Source organism: Canis lupus, chromosome 2, assembly GCF_003254725.2.
Source record: "Canis lupus dingo isolate Sandy chromosome 2, ASM325472v2, whole genome shotgun sequence".
Lineage (NCBI taxonomy): Eukaryota > Metazoa > Chordata > Mammalia > Carnivora > Canidae > Canis > Canis lupus.
Window position 1 is genome coordinate 81,478,559 of NC_064244.1, and position 16,550 is coordinate 81,495,108.

At 41.7% G+C, this 16,550-nt stretch overlaps 1 protein-coding gene and 1 long non-coding RNA gene across 4 annotated transcripts in view; both read right to left on the reverse strand.

Moving 5' to 3' along the window:
* Window positions 1-16,550, reverse strand: part of KAZN (kazrin, periplakin interacting protein) — a 1,011,580-nt gene that overhangs the window by 577,189 nt on the left and 417,841 nt on the right. The gene's annotated exons all lie outside the window — the stretch shown is intronic.
* Window positions 15,385-16,533, reverse strand: LOC125754601 (uncharacterized). The gene is made up of 2 exons (XR_007409249.1): window positions 16,414-16,533; window positions 15,385-15,644 (listed from the first exon to the last, which is right to left on the reverse strand). It is a non-coding gene; the product is annotated as an uncharacterized LOC125754601 (long non-coding RNA).

The following is a 16,550-nucleotide window of genomic DNA, read 5'->3' on the forward strand; positions in this document are numbered from 1 at the left end:
GTTAGAAATTACTCCATAAAGGCTCATTTCTAGGTACCTTGAAGTTTTTATTGTTCGTGCATATGACATATTTTTAAAACTACATATTCTAATTGTTTTCGCTGATGTACACAACGGAGTTTTATATACTTGAACTTGTTCCTAGCAAAATTGCTGAATTCCCAACTTGGTTTTATTAGTTAGTATGTACATCCTGTGAGTTTTCGGTGTAGAAAATTCTGTCTTTAAATAGTTGAGGGTTTTTCCTTTCCAATTCTTAAGTATTTGAGTGCTTTTATTTTAGGTGTTTCCTGATAAAAGCACAGAGCATGCAGATTTTGTTTATTCATCAGGGAGTCTGACTTTTAAGTGGTGGGATTAGTTTGTTTATACTGTTTGTGATTCTTGCTATAGTCAGATTTATTTTGTGATACATTGGGATATATCTTGCCACTCTTATTTTGTACTGGCCGTACGTGGTGTGTGTTCACCATACTCCTCCCTGCTTTCTTTCCTAGAACCGACTGTATTGGTCATTTCCTGTTAAGCTAACATATTGTTTCTACCGTTACTATTGTGTATTTTAATTCTGTTTTCTTTTTTATAGTGTCTAAGTCACCACTTTTTTATTGTTTGATTCATTTAATGCTTATTTTTATTTCTGTATGTATGTATTTATTTATTTATTTACTTACTTATTGGAGTTCAATTTGCCAACATATAGTATAACACCCAGTGCTCATCCCATCCAGTGCCCCCCTCAGTGCCCATCACCCAGTCACCCCCAACCCCCGCCCACCTCCCTTTCCACCACTCCTTGTTTGTTTCCCAGAGTTAGGAGTCTCTCATGTTCTGTCTCCCTTTCTGATATTTCCCCCTCATTTTTTCTCCTTTCCCCTTTATTCCTTTTCACTATTTTTTATATTCCCCAAATGAATGAGACCATATAATGCTTGTCCTTCTCCGATTGACTTACTTCACTCAGCATAATACCCTCCAGTTCCATCCACGTTGAAGCAAATGGTGGGTATTTGTCATTTCTAATGGCTGGAATATTCCATTGTATACATAGATCACAGCTTCTTTATCCATTCATCTTTCGATGGGCATTGAGGCTCCTTCCACAGTTTGGCTATTGTGGACATGGCTGCTAGAAACATCGGGGTGCAGGTGTCCCGGCGTTTCCCTGCATCTGTATCTTTGGGGTAAATCCCCAGCAGTGCAATTGCTGGGTCGTAGGGCAGATCAATTTTTAACTCTTTGAGGAACCTCCACACAGTTTTCCAGAGTGGCTGCACCAGTTCACATTCCCACCAACAGTGCAAGAGGGTCCCCCCTTCCCCACATCCTCTCCAACATTTGTTGTTTCCTGCCTTGTTAATTTTCCCCATTCTCACTGGTGTGAGGTGGGATCTCATGGTGGTTTTGATTTGTATTTCCCTGATGGCAAGTGATGCGGAGCATTTTCTCATGTGCGTGTTGGCCATGTCTATGTCTTCCTCTGTGAAGTTTCCCTTCATATCTTTTGCCCATTGCATGATTGGATTGTTTCTTTGCTGTTGAGTTTAATAAGTTCCTCATAGATCTTGGATACTAGCCCTTTATCTGATGGGTCATTTGCAAATCTCTTCTCCCATTCTGTAGGTTGTCTTTTAGTTTTGTTGACTGTTTCTTTTGCTGTACAAAAGCTTCTATCTTGATGAAGTCCCAATAGTTCATTTTTGCTTTTATTTCTCTTGCCTTCGTGGATGTATCTTGCAAGAAGTTACTGTGGCCAAGTTCAAAAAGGGTGTTGCCTGTGTTCTCCTCTAGGATTTTGATGGAATCTTGTCTCACATTTAGATCTTTCATCCATTTTGAGTTTGCATAGTACTAGAAGTCCTAGTCTCAGCAATCAGGCAACAAAAAGAAATAAAAGGCATTCAAATTGGCAAAGAAGAAGTCAAACTCTCCCTCTTCACAGATGACATGATACTGTACATAGAAAACCCAAAAGACTCCACCCCAAGATTGCTAGGACTCATACAGCAATTCGGCAGTGTGGCAGGATACAAAATCAATGCCCAGAAATCAGTGGCATTTCTATACACTAACAATGAGACTGAAGAAAGAGAAATTAAGGAGTCAATCCCATTTACAATTGTACCCAAAAGCATAAGATACCTAGGGATAAACCTAACCAAAGAGGTAAAGGATCTATACTCTAAAAACCACAGAACACTTCTGAAAGAAATTGAGGAAGACACAAAGAGATGGAAAAATATTCCATGCTCATGGATTGGCAGAATTAATATTGTGAAAATGTCAATGCTACCCAGGGCAATTTACACATTTAATGCAATCCCTATCACAATACCATGGACTTTCTTCAGAGAGTTGGAACAAATTATCTTAAGATTTGTGTGGAATCAGAAAAGACCCCGAATAGCCAGGGGAATATTGAAAAAGAAAACCAGAGCTGGGGGCATCACAATGTCAGATTTCAGGTGTGCTACAAAGCTGTGGTCATGAAGACAGTGTGGTACTGGCACAAAAACAGACACATAGATTAATGGAACAGAATAGAGAATCCAGAAGTGGACCCTCAGCTTTATGGTCAACTAATTTTTGACAAAGCAGGAAGGACTATCCACTGGAAAAAAGACTACATATAGTCTCTTCAATAAATGGTGCTGGGAAAATTGGACATCCACATGCAGAAGAATGAAACTGGACCATTCTCTTACACCAGACACAAAGATAAACTCAAAATGGATGCTTACTTATATTTAATAACATATTTCTCCATTTCATGGCTTACCGTAGTTTTTTCTATCTTACTATGTCTTTCTGGATTTTTTGTCCTTCTTTCTGAAGTATTACCTATGACCAGCTCCTTCAGGAAGGTTTGATTAGTGGTAAACTCAGCCTTATCCCCCTGAATATGTCTTTTCTTTTTTTTAAATTTAATTTTAGTTACATTCAATTAATTAACACATAGTGTAGTTGAGTTTAGTTTCAGGGGTAGAGTTCAGTGATTCATCTTTTGTATATAGCACCCAGTGCTCATTACATACTGTGCCTTCCTTCGTGCCCGTCACCCAGTTACTCCATCCCTCCACCCCCCTCCCCTCCAGCAACCCTCAGTTTGTTTCCTGTGATTAAGAGTCTCTTGTGGTTTGTCTCCCTCTCTGATTTCATCTTGTTTTATTTTTCCCTTCCTTCCCCTATGCTCCTCTGTTTTGTTTCTTAAATTCCACATATGAGTGAAATCATACGATAATTGTCTTTCTCTGATTGACTTATTTCATTGAGCATAATTCCCTCTGGTTCCATTCATGTCATTGCAAATGGCAAGATTTAATTTTTTTTGATGGCTGAGTCATATTCCGTTGTATATATAGACCACATCTTTATCCATTCATCCGTCGATGGACATCTGGCTCTGTCAATAGTTTGGCTATTGTCGACATTGCTGCTATAAACATTGGGGTGCAGGTGTCCCATCATTTCGCTACATCTGTATCTTTGGGGTAAATCCCCAGTAATGCAATTGCTGGGTTGTAGGGTGGCTCTATTTTTAACTTTCCGAGGAACCTCCACACTGTTTTCCAGAGTGGCTGCACCAGCTTGCATTCCCACCAACAGTGCAGGAGGGTTCCTTCTCCACATCCTCGCCAACATTTGTCATTTCCTGACTTGTTAATTTTAGCCATTCTGACTTGGTGTGAGGTGGTATCTGAACATGCCTTTCCCCCCACACACACTTTTGAATGCAGTTTATTTTTGTAGGCAATTTAAAGCTACCATTCCACTGTCTTCCGGATTAATTAACCTCTAACAACTGTACATTCTCTTTGGTCACTGCCCCCTGCACTTTTCTTCTCGGTGCTTTCAAAGTCTTTTCTTGGTATTTAGTATACTCTGATTCCATTATCGTGTGTCTAGCTGAGGATTATTTTGTTTATCCTTCCTGTATATTCTCAATCTACAAATACATGTTGCATTACAGCTGTAACAAATTATGACAGACTTGATGACTTTTCACAGCTTGAATTTATTCCTCTGGTTCTGAAGGCCAGAAGTCCAAGATCAATGTCCCAAGCCAAAATCAAGGTATTGACAAGGCCATACTCCCTCCAGAGAAGGGCTTTAGGGCTGAGCCTGTTACTTGCCTCTCCCAGCTTCCAGTGGCTACTGGCATTCCCTGACTATTGACCATGTCACTCCAACCTTCCAGGCCAGCATCTTCAAATCCTTCTCTGTTTCTTCTTCCCATTGCCTTCTGCTCTGTGTGTGCCTGTGTGAATTTTTCTTCTGCCTCCTTCTTATCAAGGACCATTGTGACTATGTTTAGAGCCCACCTGGGTAATCCATCTCCAGAGCCTTCACATAGTCACACCTGCAAAGACTCTCCTGCCTAAGGTAACATTTAGGGATTCCAGAGACTAGAGATTTGGGGAGCCATCATTCAGCCTACTATACATGTCTACCATCAAAAGCCTGTAAAGTTTCAGCCATAACAACTTTGAATATTGCTTTCACCAAATTTTCTCTATTCTCAGATTCTGGAACTCCAATTAAAAGTAAGTGGACTCTTTCACTGAGGCTTCTACTTCATTTAACCTTTCTGCCATGTTTTTGTTTTTGTTTTTTGCCTTTTAACCCCGTGCAACACAATCTGAGACATTCCCTCACGTCTATCTTCCTGTTTATTTTTTTCCACATCAGACTAATTTGTTTAATCTCTCACCTAAAGATTTGGATTTACTATTTTTTGCCTAGAAATTATATTATGCTATTTTTAAAACCTGCCAATTTCTTATCCTTAGAGCGTCCGTCAAATTCTATTTTGTAATGGCCTCTTTCATGACTTCAATCATTTTAAATACACTATGTAACTTTTTGCATGGTTATCTGACCCAGAGATCTTAGGGAGGAGGGTCTAGCCCTTCAGTTTACTGTACTCTATAATCTGATGTTTGCGCATGGTGGAACTTTTCCTTGTTAATTTGTAATTTGAGATTGGAAGCTCATTCTCAGCAGGGCTTCATCTGTGGGAATTTTGTATGACCTGGGTTGAGGACAGTGTGCCTCTCTCTCTCTCAGGCAGTCATGTCTTTGCCGTTTCTGGATTCCCCTTAAACTCCAGATTCCCCACTGCTGTTTTGCACTGGTGTGTGAGTTCCTGCTCTACTTGGGGATTCTGGGGTGATGTGATTGTGAAAATATTGATCCTAAGGCAATGTGAGTGCAAGTTCTTGGTGTTAATTTTTAGAGGGTTATTTTTAACAGAACTGAGACCAAGTAACACCAGCTTTGTTGTTATGTATTGGAGCACACAAGTCCTGTCCTCCCATCTGTCCTTTCACGGGGCAGGGAGCATTAGCCCTCCCAGTGTCCTACCTTAAAGGGGAGACTCTCATTTCTTATTACCTCCTTCCCTTGAGTCCAAGACCTCAATCTCTGTACATTTCTAGTCATTAAAAGTTCTTGTGTCATCAGATAGCCTTTCACTTCTTCTTTTGTTCCTGGTCCATTAAAACACTTTTGCTTCTTGGAAGTTCATCTATGCATTTAAAAAATGATGTTCGCTTTATTTGTCAAGCATTTCTAAGTGTTTGTGCGGGAGAGTTGCCTCCTCAATCACGATGCCCTAGCCACAATAGTATTTCTGACAATTCCTAGAACACATCATGATTGTTTTGAATAAAGTCTTTGCATTAAAAAAAAAAGGTTCTGCATTTTAAAAAGTTTCCTCTGCCTGGAACATTTCTCCATGGCTGGCTTTTCCCCATCCTTCTGATCTCAGATTGCATGTCAGCTCCTCTTTGAGAGTCCTTTCTGAGCTCATCCCCACAGAATGACTTCCATTATCCTCCATATACCCTCTTCACTTCCTTACGGACTTGATCAGTGATTTCAAATTGTCTTGTTTACTTATCTGTGTACTTGTTCATGGTCACCGTGCCTCCTAGAATAGATGCTGCAGGAATCTTACCTGGCCTACCCCACTCTATATCTCCAGCATCTACAATAGTGCCTGACACATGGTGAGTATTTATATTTCCTATAAATATCTACTGGATGAACAAAAGCATGTCCTAAAGCTGCAGGCTCTCAAGAGACTCCATCCATGCTCCGTCCACACTTGCAATAAAGCCATGAGGTTCTAAAGACCTAGGAAAGATACATCCTCATGGCTCATGGGCCTGAATGCTTTCCCCACACTGTACAAATTCTAATACTTAGAAAATCCAGGCCCCAGCAAAGTGGAAGAGTTTGCATAGAATGTGTTATTATAATCAAACCATTAGATTCCTCTCCTTGATAGATTCCCACTGGGGTGTCATTCTTACCTTGTGCAAGTGCTGGTGCTAGAGACAACCCTTTGAAAATCAGGACCTGCTCAACTTAACTAAAGTCAAGCAAATCCATCCTCCAGCTCCCCATGCAGGTGATACTTTGAGCTGAGAGGTGTGTAAGTAAAAGTAGCACACAGAATCCACACAAAGTAGCAAATAATGGGACCTTTAAAAAAATTAATTTTCTCATTTTGTAAACAATATAATCACTTTCCAGGAGCTCTAAAAATAGAAGAAAAGAAACCACTCATAATTTAAGACCCACCATAAGCGTCAGTATCATTCTAGTGAATATCTGCCTCATTTTTAAAGCCATATTGCTCTCTCTCTTTCTCCATCCTTTATCAAGTACTTACTATATGCATGATCTCAGTTTATATGCTTTGAACTAGGTGTGATCAATTACTCCCATTTAAAAATGAGATCACAGGGCACAGAGAGGTCAGGTTGGCCCAGGTCTGATTCCAAATCTTGTACAAGCCTTTTCCTGCAGTTCTGATATCACATTGCTTGGACCCATTCCCTTTTTCTAGGGGGCTGTGATCACATCAAACTTTGTATCTCTTCTTCTTATTTTTCCCCACTGAATATTACAAGCTGTTCTTTTCCTATTGTTGGACAGTCTATAAGCACCTCTTTTTTTTTTTTAATTTTTATTTATTTATGATAGTCACATACAGAGAGAGAGAGAGAGAGGCAGAGACACAGGCAGAGGGAGAAGCAGGCTCCATGCACCGGGAGCCCGATGTGGGATTCGATCCCGGGTCTCCAGGATCGCGCCCTGGGCCAAAGGCAGGCGCTAAACCGCTGCGCCACCCAGGGATCCCTATAAGCACCTCTTTTAATGATCAGTGAGAGGATATCAGATCATTATTCCCTCATTCCACAAGGGCAAACTGACCACTTTGGGGGAAAATTTAGCGTGATCTTCTAAAACTGAATACTTGCATACCCTATGTCCATAAATCCTTCTCTTAGGGATATATCCTAGAGAAAACATTAGAGGTGGGCCCCGACTGCTATGGAGCACTGTTCAAAGGGAAAGACTAGGAGAGATGGACATGTCCATCAACAGGATAGATGCTCATCAGTGGTATCTGAATACCCAGAGCCATATGCAGTGGCATGGGTGAATGTTGCTAGCACAATCCTGGGTGACCAAAATGAGTCTCTAAAGCTACCATTATTAGGAATCACAAAAGGAATCTCTGGTTTGGCTACTCATACATGACTCCTAAAAATATGTGAAGAAAAAAAAAAGAACAGACTCAGAAACACAAAATTCAGACAGGATTCCACTATGTGTTCAATGTATTAATGCATTTGGTGAAGATTTACTGATGATTTAACGAAGTCCCCACTCCTCTGATTGCTCTTCATCTATTGTCCCCACGCCAACTCCATGAGCTATTTACTGATATTAGCTACCTTTTACAGATAAGGAAACCAAGACTCAGAAAAGGTGTGATGGATAATTTTCTATGTCAACTTGACTAGGCCACAGAATGCCCAGATATTTGGTCAAACATTATTCTGTGTGTTCCTGGGAGGATGTTTTTGAATGAGACTAGTATTTAAATCAGTAGACTGAATAAAGCAGATTGCTCTCCTTAGTGAGGGTGGGCCTCATCTAATCAGCTGAAGGCTTGAAGAGAACAAAAAAAAAGGTTGCTCATCCCCCTGAGTAAGAAAGAATTCCTCCTGCCTAACTGCCTTCAGACTGAAACACTGGATCTCTCTGGGTCTCCAGCTTGCTGACTCACTCTGTAGGTCTTGGGACTTTCTGTCCACATATGGCCTGAGCCAAATCCTTATAATAATCTCTTTCTTTGTGTATATACCTATATCTTACTGGTTCTGTTTCTCTGGAGCAGCCTGACTAACATAGTAAGTAACACACTCAAATGCCATCCAGTTAGGAAGTGGTGAACGGGCCTGTTGGATTCCAGAGCCAGAACGCTTATCCACTACAACCCACCGCGCCTCTCCAACACTACCTAAAACTACTCTTACAGGACTCCCAAGATCCAAAAATAATTTTATGTGTCAAAACTTTATAATGTGAATGGACAGGCTTTCTGAAAACCTGTACGATTCTTAGTTTAGATGCTTCATGAATCATACACTTTCTTCTCTGCTGGGCATACAACCAATTTCTAATGTCACATTCGGACTCCAACAGGCTCCTGTCCAATACAAAGTATTCTATATTCCTCACTGGTTTCCTTCAGAGTAAAAGAAAGAATCTGCATTTCAAATCATTGTGTTTGTTGTTATGACAACACACAGCCTGGATCTGTTCTCAGCAGCGGTATGCAAAGTCCCAAGTTTGAAAGCATCTCATACATGTAATTCAGGAGGTCTCGGAAAGAGGTGGTTCTATTCACACACACCGCCATCTGCCCCAACCCACCACACACAAAGATGAAAATGTTTCTTAGCTACCTTAATGCAATGGACTAGATGTAAAGAATGCACAAAAGCACATAATAAGAGAGGTTCTCCCAGCAGGGAAGCTGGAGCATTTGTGCTTTCTTCCACACCCGTCTTTGAAATAATGTGACAAAATGTCAGGCAACCAAGAGCTCAACGAAACTTAATATTCCAAAGAAATTTATTGAATGTCCTTCAAGTGAACTTTCCTTATCCTTTTGCAAATATATAAGTATTTGCAATATATATATTTATCTATTGCAAACAAATGTGTGTGTGTATATATACATATATATATCAGTGATAGTATGTTTTCTTTTGTGTACATGTGTTTATTCCATATTTTTTTTTGTTATTACTGGTCACTATTACAGTTTCTGAGAATTGTCAGTATCTTATTCCTTCGAACGTGTTAAGTTATCATCTTAGGAGGAGAGCCCATTGTTCTTCTCTTTGTAGGCATTTGAATTGTCTCTAGTTTTTCCTTTCTTTCCCAGAGTAAATGGTGCTGCAGTGAATATCTTGACAGGGGTCTCCTTAGGCGCACTGGGGAGAATGCTCAGGTGTATGGCTGCACTGGATCGTTGGCACCTGGTGTGCACACTTCTTGATTTTAGCTTGATATTAATGAGATGATACCAAATTGCTCGTCATGGGGGTTGTTTCGGCGTTATGCTTCCAGCAACAGTGCATGCTAGGCCCACTTCCCCATCCCCTTACCAATGTTTGATACTCTCAGATTGTAGGCTTTCCTCAGTGGGTGGCTCTGAAACAGTAAGTTTGGTTGCTGGTTGTCATCCCCAGGCTACTAGTGTGCTTCATTCTCTCCTCCCACATGTATTGGTGTGACCAACTCACAATTCTCTGTTCTGTTTCTTCTGTTGTTGGTTGGTTGTCCTTCTCTTATTGATGTGTTGAAGATTCTTTATGCACCCCAGATACTATCTCAGTTATATATTGCAAATGTCTACTGCCAGTCTGTAGTTTGTCTTCTAACTTTTTCCACAAAGTGCAATGAAAGAAATGTATTAGTGTTTCGTTCTACTCATTTTTTTTTGTAAGGGGGAAGTGCAGGGTATTTACTAAGAACTCCTTTCCTAGTCTGAGGACTTAAAGATACTCTGTTTTGTTTTCTTCTAATACGTTGCAAGTTTTCTTTCTGCATCTAGGTCTGCAGTCTGAGTTTTATTTTTGTGTATGGTGTGAGGTAGTGATATAATTTCATTTCTTTTTCTTACGTGGAAAGTTCATTGGCTCAGCATCACTTTGAAATATGTTTAATGGTTTATATTTGTCCTGTTAGTTTGCAATGCCAACTCTATCATGTATTAAGTTTCCATATATGTTTGTGTCCACATCTGAGATCTTTATTCTCTTCCATCAATCTGGTGGTCTATATCACCATCACATTGTTTCCATTAGGATAACATCAGTCCTTGTAAATGGTAGAGCAGTTCTTTCTTTCTTGTTCTTTTTCAGAAATGTTTTGGTTACTCTTAGAAGTCTACCATTTTGTGTGAATTTTAGAATCAGTTCGTCTGGTTTCATTCCTCTGTCATCACCCCAATAAAAAAATTCCTGTTAGGATTTTGACCGAACTGTTTTGAGTTTTTTAATTAATTAGGGAGAGAGTTTGATATCTGTAACATATATATGTTGAGTCTTCTCATCAAACAATATGATACATACATATTTTCATTTATTGAGTCCTTTATGCCCTACAATAACATCATATACTTTTGTCTATAAAGTTTTTATAAGGCTTCTGTTAGATTTAGTTGTAAGTTAGGTTATACACTTGCTATGAGAATCAAATAAGGTAGGAGATGTAAATGCTTAGAACACAGGTAGGAACTCAGGAAGTGATAGCAATTATTACTTTCTCTCATAGATCTGTTGCTATTGTGAACAGGCTATTTTTCCAATTATATTTTCTAATACATCTTATGGTTTGTAGGAAAGCTATTGATTTTTTTTAAACTGTAGATCTTGTATCCAACAGCCTTTAGGGATTCTCTCTTCAAAAAATTTATATGTAGAGATTCTTATAGTATTTCTGCATAGATAGTCATAACTTCTGAGGATAATGAAATTATCTTTTCCAATTCTTGTGTCTAATTTTTTTCTTTTTTTATTATTCTATTGTATTGGCAAAGAATTTAAATATGGTATTGCGTAACATGTGGGAAAGCAGGTGCTTTTGCCTTGTTCCCAACTTTCACATAAATGCTTCTAGAATTCATGATCAATATGCTGCTTGCTTTCAGGTTTTAGCAGTTATTTTATTATGTTAAGGACAATTTTATCTATTTTCAGTTTGGTAAGAGGTTTCTATTTTTTTTTAATCATGAAGTGTATTGATCATTTATTCCGTATCTACTGGATAATCTTGTTACCATTTCCTTTAGTTGATTAATGTTTTGAGTTACACTGATAGATTTTAAAACTTCATGCCATCCTTGAATTCCTACGGTAAGTTTCATTAGTCATAACGTATTTATTTTAATTATCTTCTGGATTCAATTTCCTGATACCTTATTTAGGATTTTTCTATCTGTGTTCTGTGAATGAGACTGACCTACAACGATATATTCTTGTACTGGAAGCTTCATAAAATTGGTCTTACTCCCCCTTTTGTGCTTCTTCTGAGAAATTACGTAGAGAAGAGATTAACTGCATTTTCAAGCTCTGGTAAAACTCACTTTTAACATATTCTGGGCTCAAGTTATTCTCTCGACCTGGAATCCTTCCTCCTTTCCTCACTTGAAAAATTCTGAAGTTTCCAGGTCTTGCTCAAATATTACCACATCTGTGAAGCCTTATTTGAATCTTTTCCTGCCTTCCCCCATCCTCTACCCTCTTTGGAAATCCCTCACACTCACTCTCTCCCTGGCAGACCAATTTGTTTGTACCATGCTTGCAGCATTTATGTTTCATTTTTTTGGGATGTGACCCCACTGTCCTCAAAGTGCTAAGCACAAGGCCTTTCTCTTAGAGTCCCATTATCCATGTCAAATGAATGTCTATTTAACATTATTGCTCTTGCTCATTATATTCCAAATACAGATACACACAAGGCAGATAGGAATATTATGAAAACAAATTTTGTAATTCTTAATCAGTTTCTGGTGCTAATTCTTGTGATACAGCCATATCTGATAGGGCCTTGCTGTTATGTATGAAATGCTGTTCCTTAGGCTCCAAAGTGATAGGCAGGGCAGCAGGGGCTGGGCCTGGAAGACCGCAGCTAGGCAACAACATTTACTGGGGATTAATGGGCCAAGGAAAGTCTCTGCATTATATCCTTATCACAGAGGTTTATTACTCTGTACTAGTAATCACAGTGCCTATTACAGTCAATGGTGTATCTTGGAGACAATAATCCATTCCTTCCCCCGCCATCCCCGCTCAGCATGGGGTAGTGAGCAGATGCTGGTTAAGAAGCCAGAGAGTTCCAGCCCAGCTCAACTACCAGTTTTATGTCCTTGGGCCATGTGCATCTGTACAATGTGTGGACTGGGAGAGAAAGCACCTCCCAAGGAGTGCATATTTTAATGGGTGGATTGGACAAGATTTCTAAATGTCTGTCTGGCATTATGACTTTATGATTTATGAGAGTCTAAAATGTAAAGAGTCCAACTCAGAGTGTCTGGCTTGACTAGCTTTAAATTCACTGACAATGGGACTTCTCAAGGCCAAGTTATTTCCGCACTGCTCTGAAAGATGCTGATATTTCTTGCTTTGTGATCCTATTAGGACAAAAACTGCCTGAGCTGATGAAAAAGGAAGACATGTGAGTGAAAGGATCTCCTTAAGCACCTTGTCCTTGTCCCAGGTACCCCAAGGAAGACAGCAGAAGTGGTTCAGTACAGCTAGAAGCTATCAGAGCTTACAAAAGGAGGCCTGGGTTTGGAGATTCACATATCTGGGAAGAAGTGCAGGTTTCACCTCCAAAATAGATGAAATAACTGTGAGGCCACTCACTTAAAAAAAAATCCAACAACTATTTTCTAAGAACTTTATACACAATTGGCTGAGTCATGTGGGAAGGGAGGAGATGCCCCATACATGGCTACTATCTTCAAGGAGCTCACTGCCCAGTGGAGGATTGGAGAGATTCCTTTGTAAAGGGCTATGGGGAAGCCAGAGGAGGGAGGGTAAGGACAGCCAGAGCCTCAGGGAAGCCTTCCTGAGAGACATGGAACAGGGCAGCCTTGAAGGACAGGTAGGGTTCATAACTGTAGAGCAGACAGTGGAGGGAGGAGAGTTAGTATTGATTTAAGGGAACGTGTACAACGAGGCACTTGGATGTCTCCAGCTATTCCCCAGGACAGAGGGCCTTGCCATGATCAAGTGATCTCAGGCCCTCCCGCTGGTGACTCATAAGCCCACCTCGAGGCTCAGGATTGGTCTTCATGGGTTGCTCCCTGTGTGTTGTTGAGAGAGTCCTGAGTGCCTGTTTGTCCTTCAGTTAGCTTGCCATTGACCACCAAAATGTTTGGGTTACCCACCATTCAATCCAACTTTCCATGATAAAATATTATTTAAGAAACACATGGGGATCCCTGGGTGGCGCAGCGGTTTGCCGCCTGCCTTTGGCCCAGGGAGCAATCCTGGAAACCCGGGATCGAATCCCACGTCGGGCTCCCGGTGCATGGAGCCTGCTTCTCCCTCTGCCTGTGTCTCTGCCTCTCTCTCTCTCTCTCTCTCTCTGTGTGACTATCATAAATAAATAAAAATTAAAAAAAAAAAAGAAACACATGGTAAGCAGCAAATAGGTTACTTGAGAGGGCTGATTTTTTTAACAAGCTAGCTGTTATGCAAAAATCTTTGTCCAGGGGCAAAATGCCCTGAGTGAGGAGGGACACGGGGAGGTTGGAGGCATCCACGGTGGTGGTGGTGGCAGCCCCGAGACCTGGGGAGACCTAAATAATCTGGCTGCACAGCATAAGAATGGCGAGTGCCTCAACGTGGGGAGGACAGGGAGGAAACACAAAGGGGTCTGTACCTTTCACCGTGGTTTTCCACACTGGAGTCACCTCATTGATGCCTCCCTTCTCTGCCATCGCTTCTACACAGAGAGAGGGAATAATGCCATCAAAACGCTAATGCATTTTATTTCTCAGAGAAGATAAGCAAGAGTCATCTCAGAGAATTCGAAAGCAGTCTTGATTACATTTCCTATTTTGGGAAAAGCGAGCTTGTCTCATGCTAAGATGTGAGATCAAAGACCTTTATATCATAGTGGAACAAATGTTACCTGGGGATCAACTGGCTTCCCCTCCGGCCTGCCCTGCCCAAGTCCCAAGCCCTTTAAAAGGGATAATAGCAAACACTTCCCTGCTGCTTGCTCTGCATCACGCACTGTTTGAAGTACTTTATATGCATTGACTCATTTAATACTCAAATTGCCTTATGCAATCCTGTTACTGTATCCATTTTACACATGAGGCAATGGGAACATCTTGCCTAAGGTCGCACAAATAGTAAGGGGCAGAGGCAGGATTAAAATTTGAGAAGTCTCAATCTACTCTGTGCTTTTAAACACCACAGTTGACTTCCTTTCTAGGAAGAGGATAAATAATAGCAATTATCCAGTAACCAAGGTGTATCAGCTAGCTATTGCTGCATAACAAACCACCCCAAAACTCAGCAGCATAAAACATAATCATTGATTACTATAAGTCATGCATTTGTAGGTTGGCTAGGGATCCGCCAATGTAATCTGGCCTCCATGATTTGGCTAGACTCATTCATGTAGCTATGGGTCCCCTGGGAGCTTAGTTCTAGGCTGGAAATGGCCGGACCACCTTAGCTGGGGCAGCTTATCTCCCCTTGTCTCTTATACCCTTGCAAGAGGCCAAGAGGAATCACGCAAGGGCCTCTGAAGCCTAGTCTCAGAACTGACGCACTATTATTTCTGTTTTATTCTATTGGTCAAAGTGAGTCACATGATATTATGGAGTAAATGTTTGCGTCCCTTCCAAATTCACATGTTGTGGTTTTAAACCCCAACATGATTATATTTGGATGAGTGGCCTTTTCTGGGAGGCAATTAGATTCAGATGAGGGTGTAAGTGTGGGGCCCCACGAGGGGATCAGTGTCTTTATAAGAAAAGGAAGAGGACTAGAACTCTCTCCACCATGTGAGGGCACAGTGAGAAGGCAGCATCTGTAAATCAGGAAGAGAGTTCTCATCAGAACTCAACCACACTGGCATCCTGACCTCAGAGTTCCAGCCTCCAGAAAAATAAGAAATAAATTTCTGTCGCTCAAACCAGTCCACCACCCTGCCCCATCTACGGTATTTGGTTGTGGCCACCTGAGCTAAGACGCATGGCGAGGGAAAGTGTAGTCTGCCTTTATGGGAGCTCCATAAAGTGACATGATTAGGGTGTGGATACAGAGGAAGAGACATGGGGCCATTACTGAAATCGATCCCCTAACATCTGGCAAAGGTACGCTGACTCTAGGCTCTAGAAGAGGGCAGCGGTGAACCTTCAAGATCCAATGCCACTGAAGTCACCGGCAGAGAAGCATGTCGGGATAGAGATGGAAAGACTCATAGAGTAGAGAAGATGGAATCTGTCTCAAAAGGATGGCTGACGTTAGTAAAAAGGCATTTAGGTAAAAGCACTTTTTCAATCTTGCTGCTATGTCAACAGATCCAGGCGGTGTGGCTTTAAGCCCCTGCATTTATCATAGATGCTTATGACCAACCTACAGTTTTCTTCTACGCTTACAACGATGTGTCAAAGGGGTGAGGTGAGGATAACACTGGCCTGTTTCTCCATTTTAGATTATCTTCCAGAAAATCGAGTACAGCCACAGAAATCATCCCCAGCAATTTCAAGTTGGCAGAGTCAGGCTAATTATCTGCAATTTCATCTGTCAAAATAGTTTGGAGAATTATCACGTGTTAGGGGGGTGAGTCTGATGGGAGGGCTTCTCCGAAGCTCTGGAACTTTCACAAGTTTGAGAAGGTGTCGGACGCTGGCCTTGGGTGGAGGACGTTTGGCCGTCCTTCTTCTGAGCCCGTGTGTCTGGGCGACCGGGTCACAGTCTGTGGCTGGTGAGGACGCGTCTCTGCTCTGAGCCACAGCTGATGCCGCTAGAGTTCCTACAGGGGTGGCCAGGGCGGGGACGCTGTGTGCATGCTGCGTGCCCCCCCCCCCGGAGGAAGGCAGACTTAGAAAGGCACAGTATGGCTGTCGCTGTGCTGGTGGGTGCCCGGCTCTGTGTGCGCCCCTGCTATTCAGGTGGTTCAATATCTTATCTACTCCTCCTGTAGAGGAAAAATTCCTGTTGCCCCTTCCATCCACTCTCCATCCGTCTCTGGAAGGCTGGGGTCTCTGGATCGAGGATGCCCTTGCCATCTAGCTTCTTGTTGGCTTTGGTCATTGTTGGGGGGTGGCGGGGAGGGCACTGGCAGGTGATTGAAGGTGGGAGGGAAGGAGCTGGGCTACGTCAGTCCCCTGGCTGCCTTCTGCAACAGCTGGGCGGCAGCTGAAGTCCTCCTCCAGGGCCCACAGCTCCCTCTCTGGGTTCCAGCACCCACCCACCCTCCACCTTACTTAGCCCTAGAGGTGGCAAGGGACTCTGCCAGGCCCAGAGTGCATCCCCAGCTCTCACCGGTCTCCTTCTAAGCTGCCCTCACCTTTGTAAATGGACCCCAAGTTAAACTCTTCCATGGTCCCATCTACTTCCTTCCAGAACCCTAATGTGGTGGTGGTGGTGATGGTGGTGGTAGAGCACCCAATGGTGTTTTTATATTAACATAACAATCAATAGTCA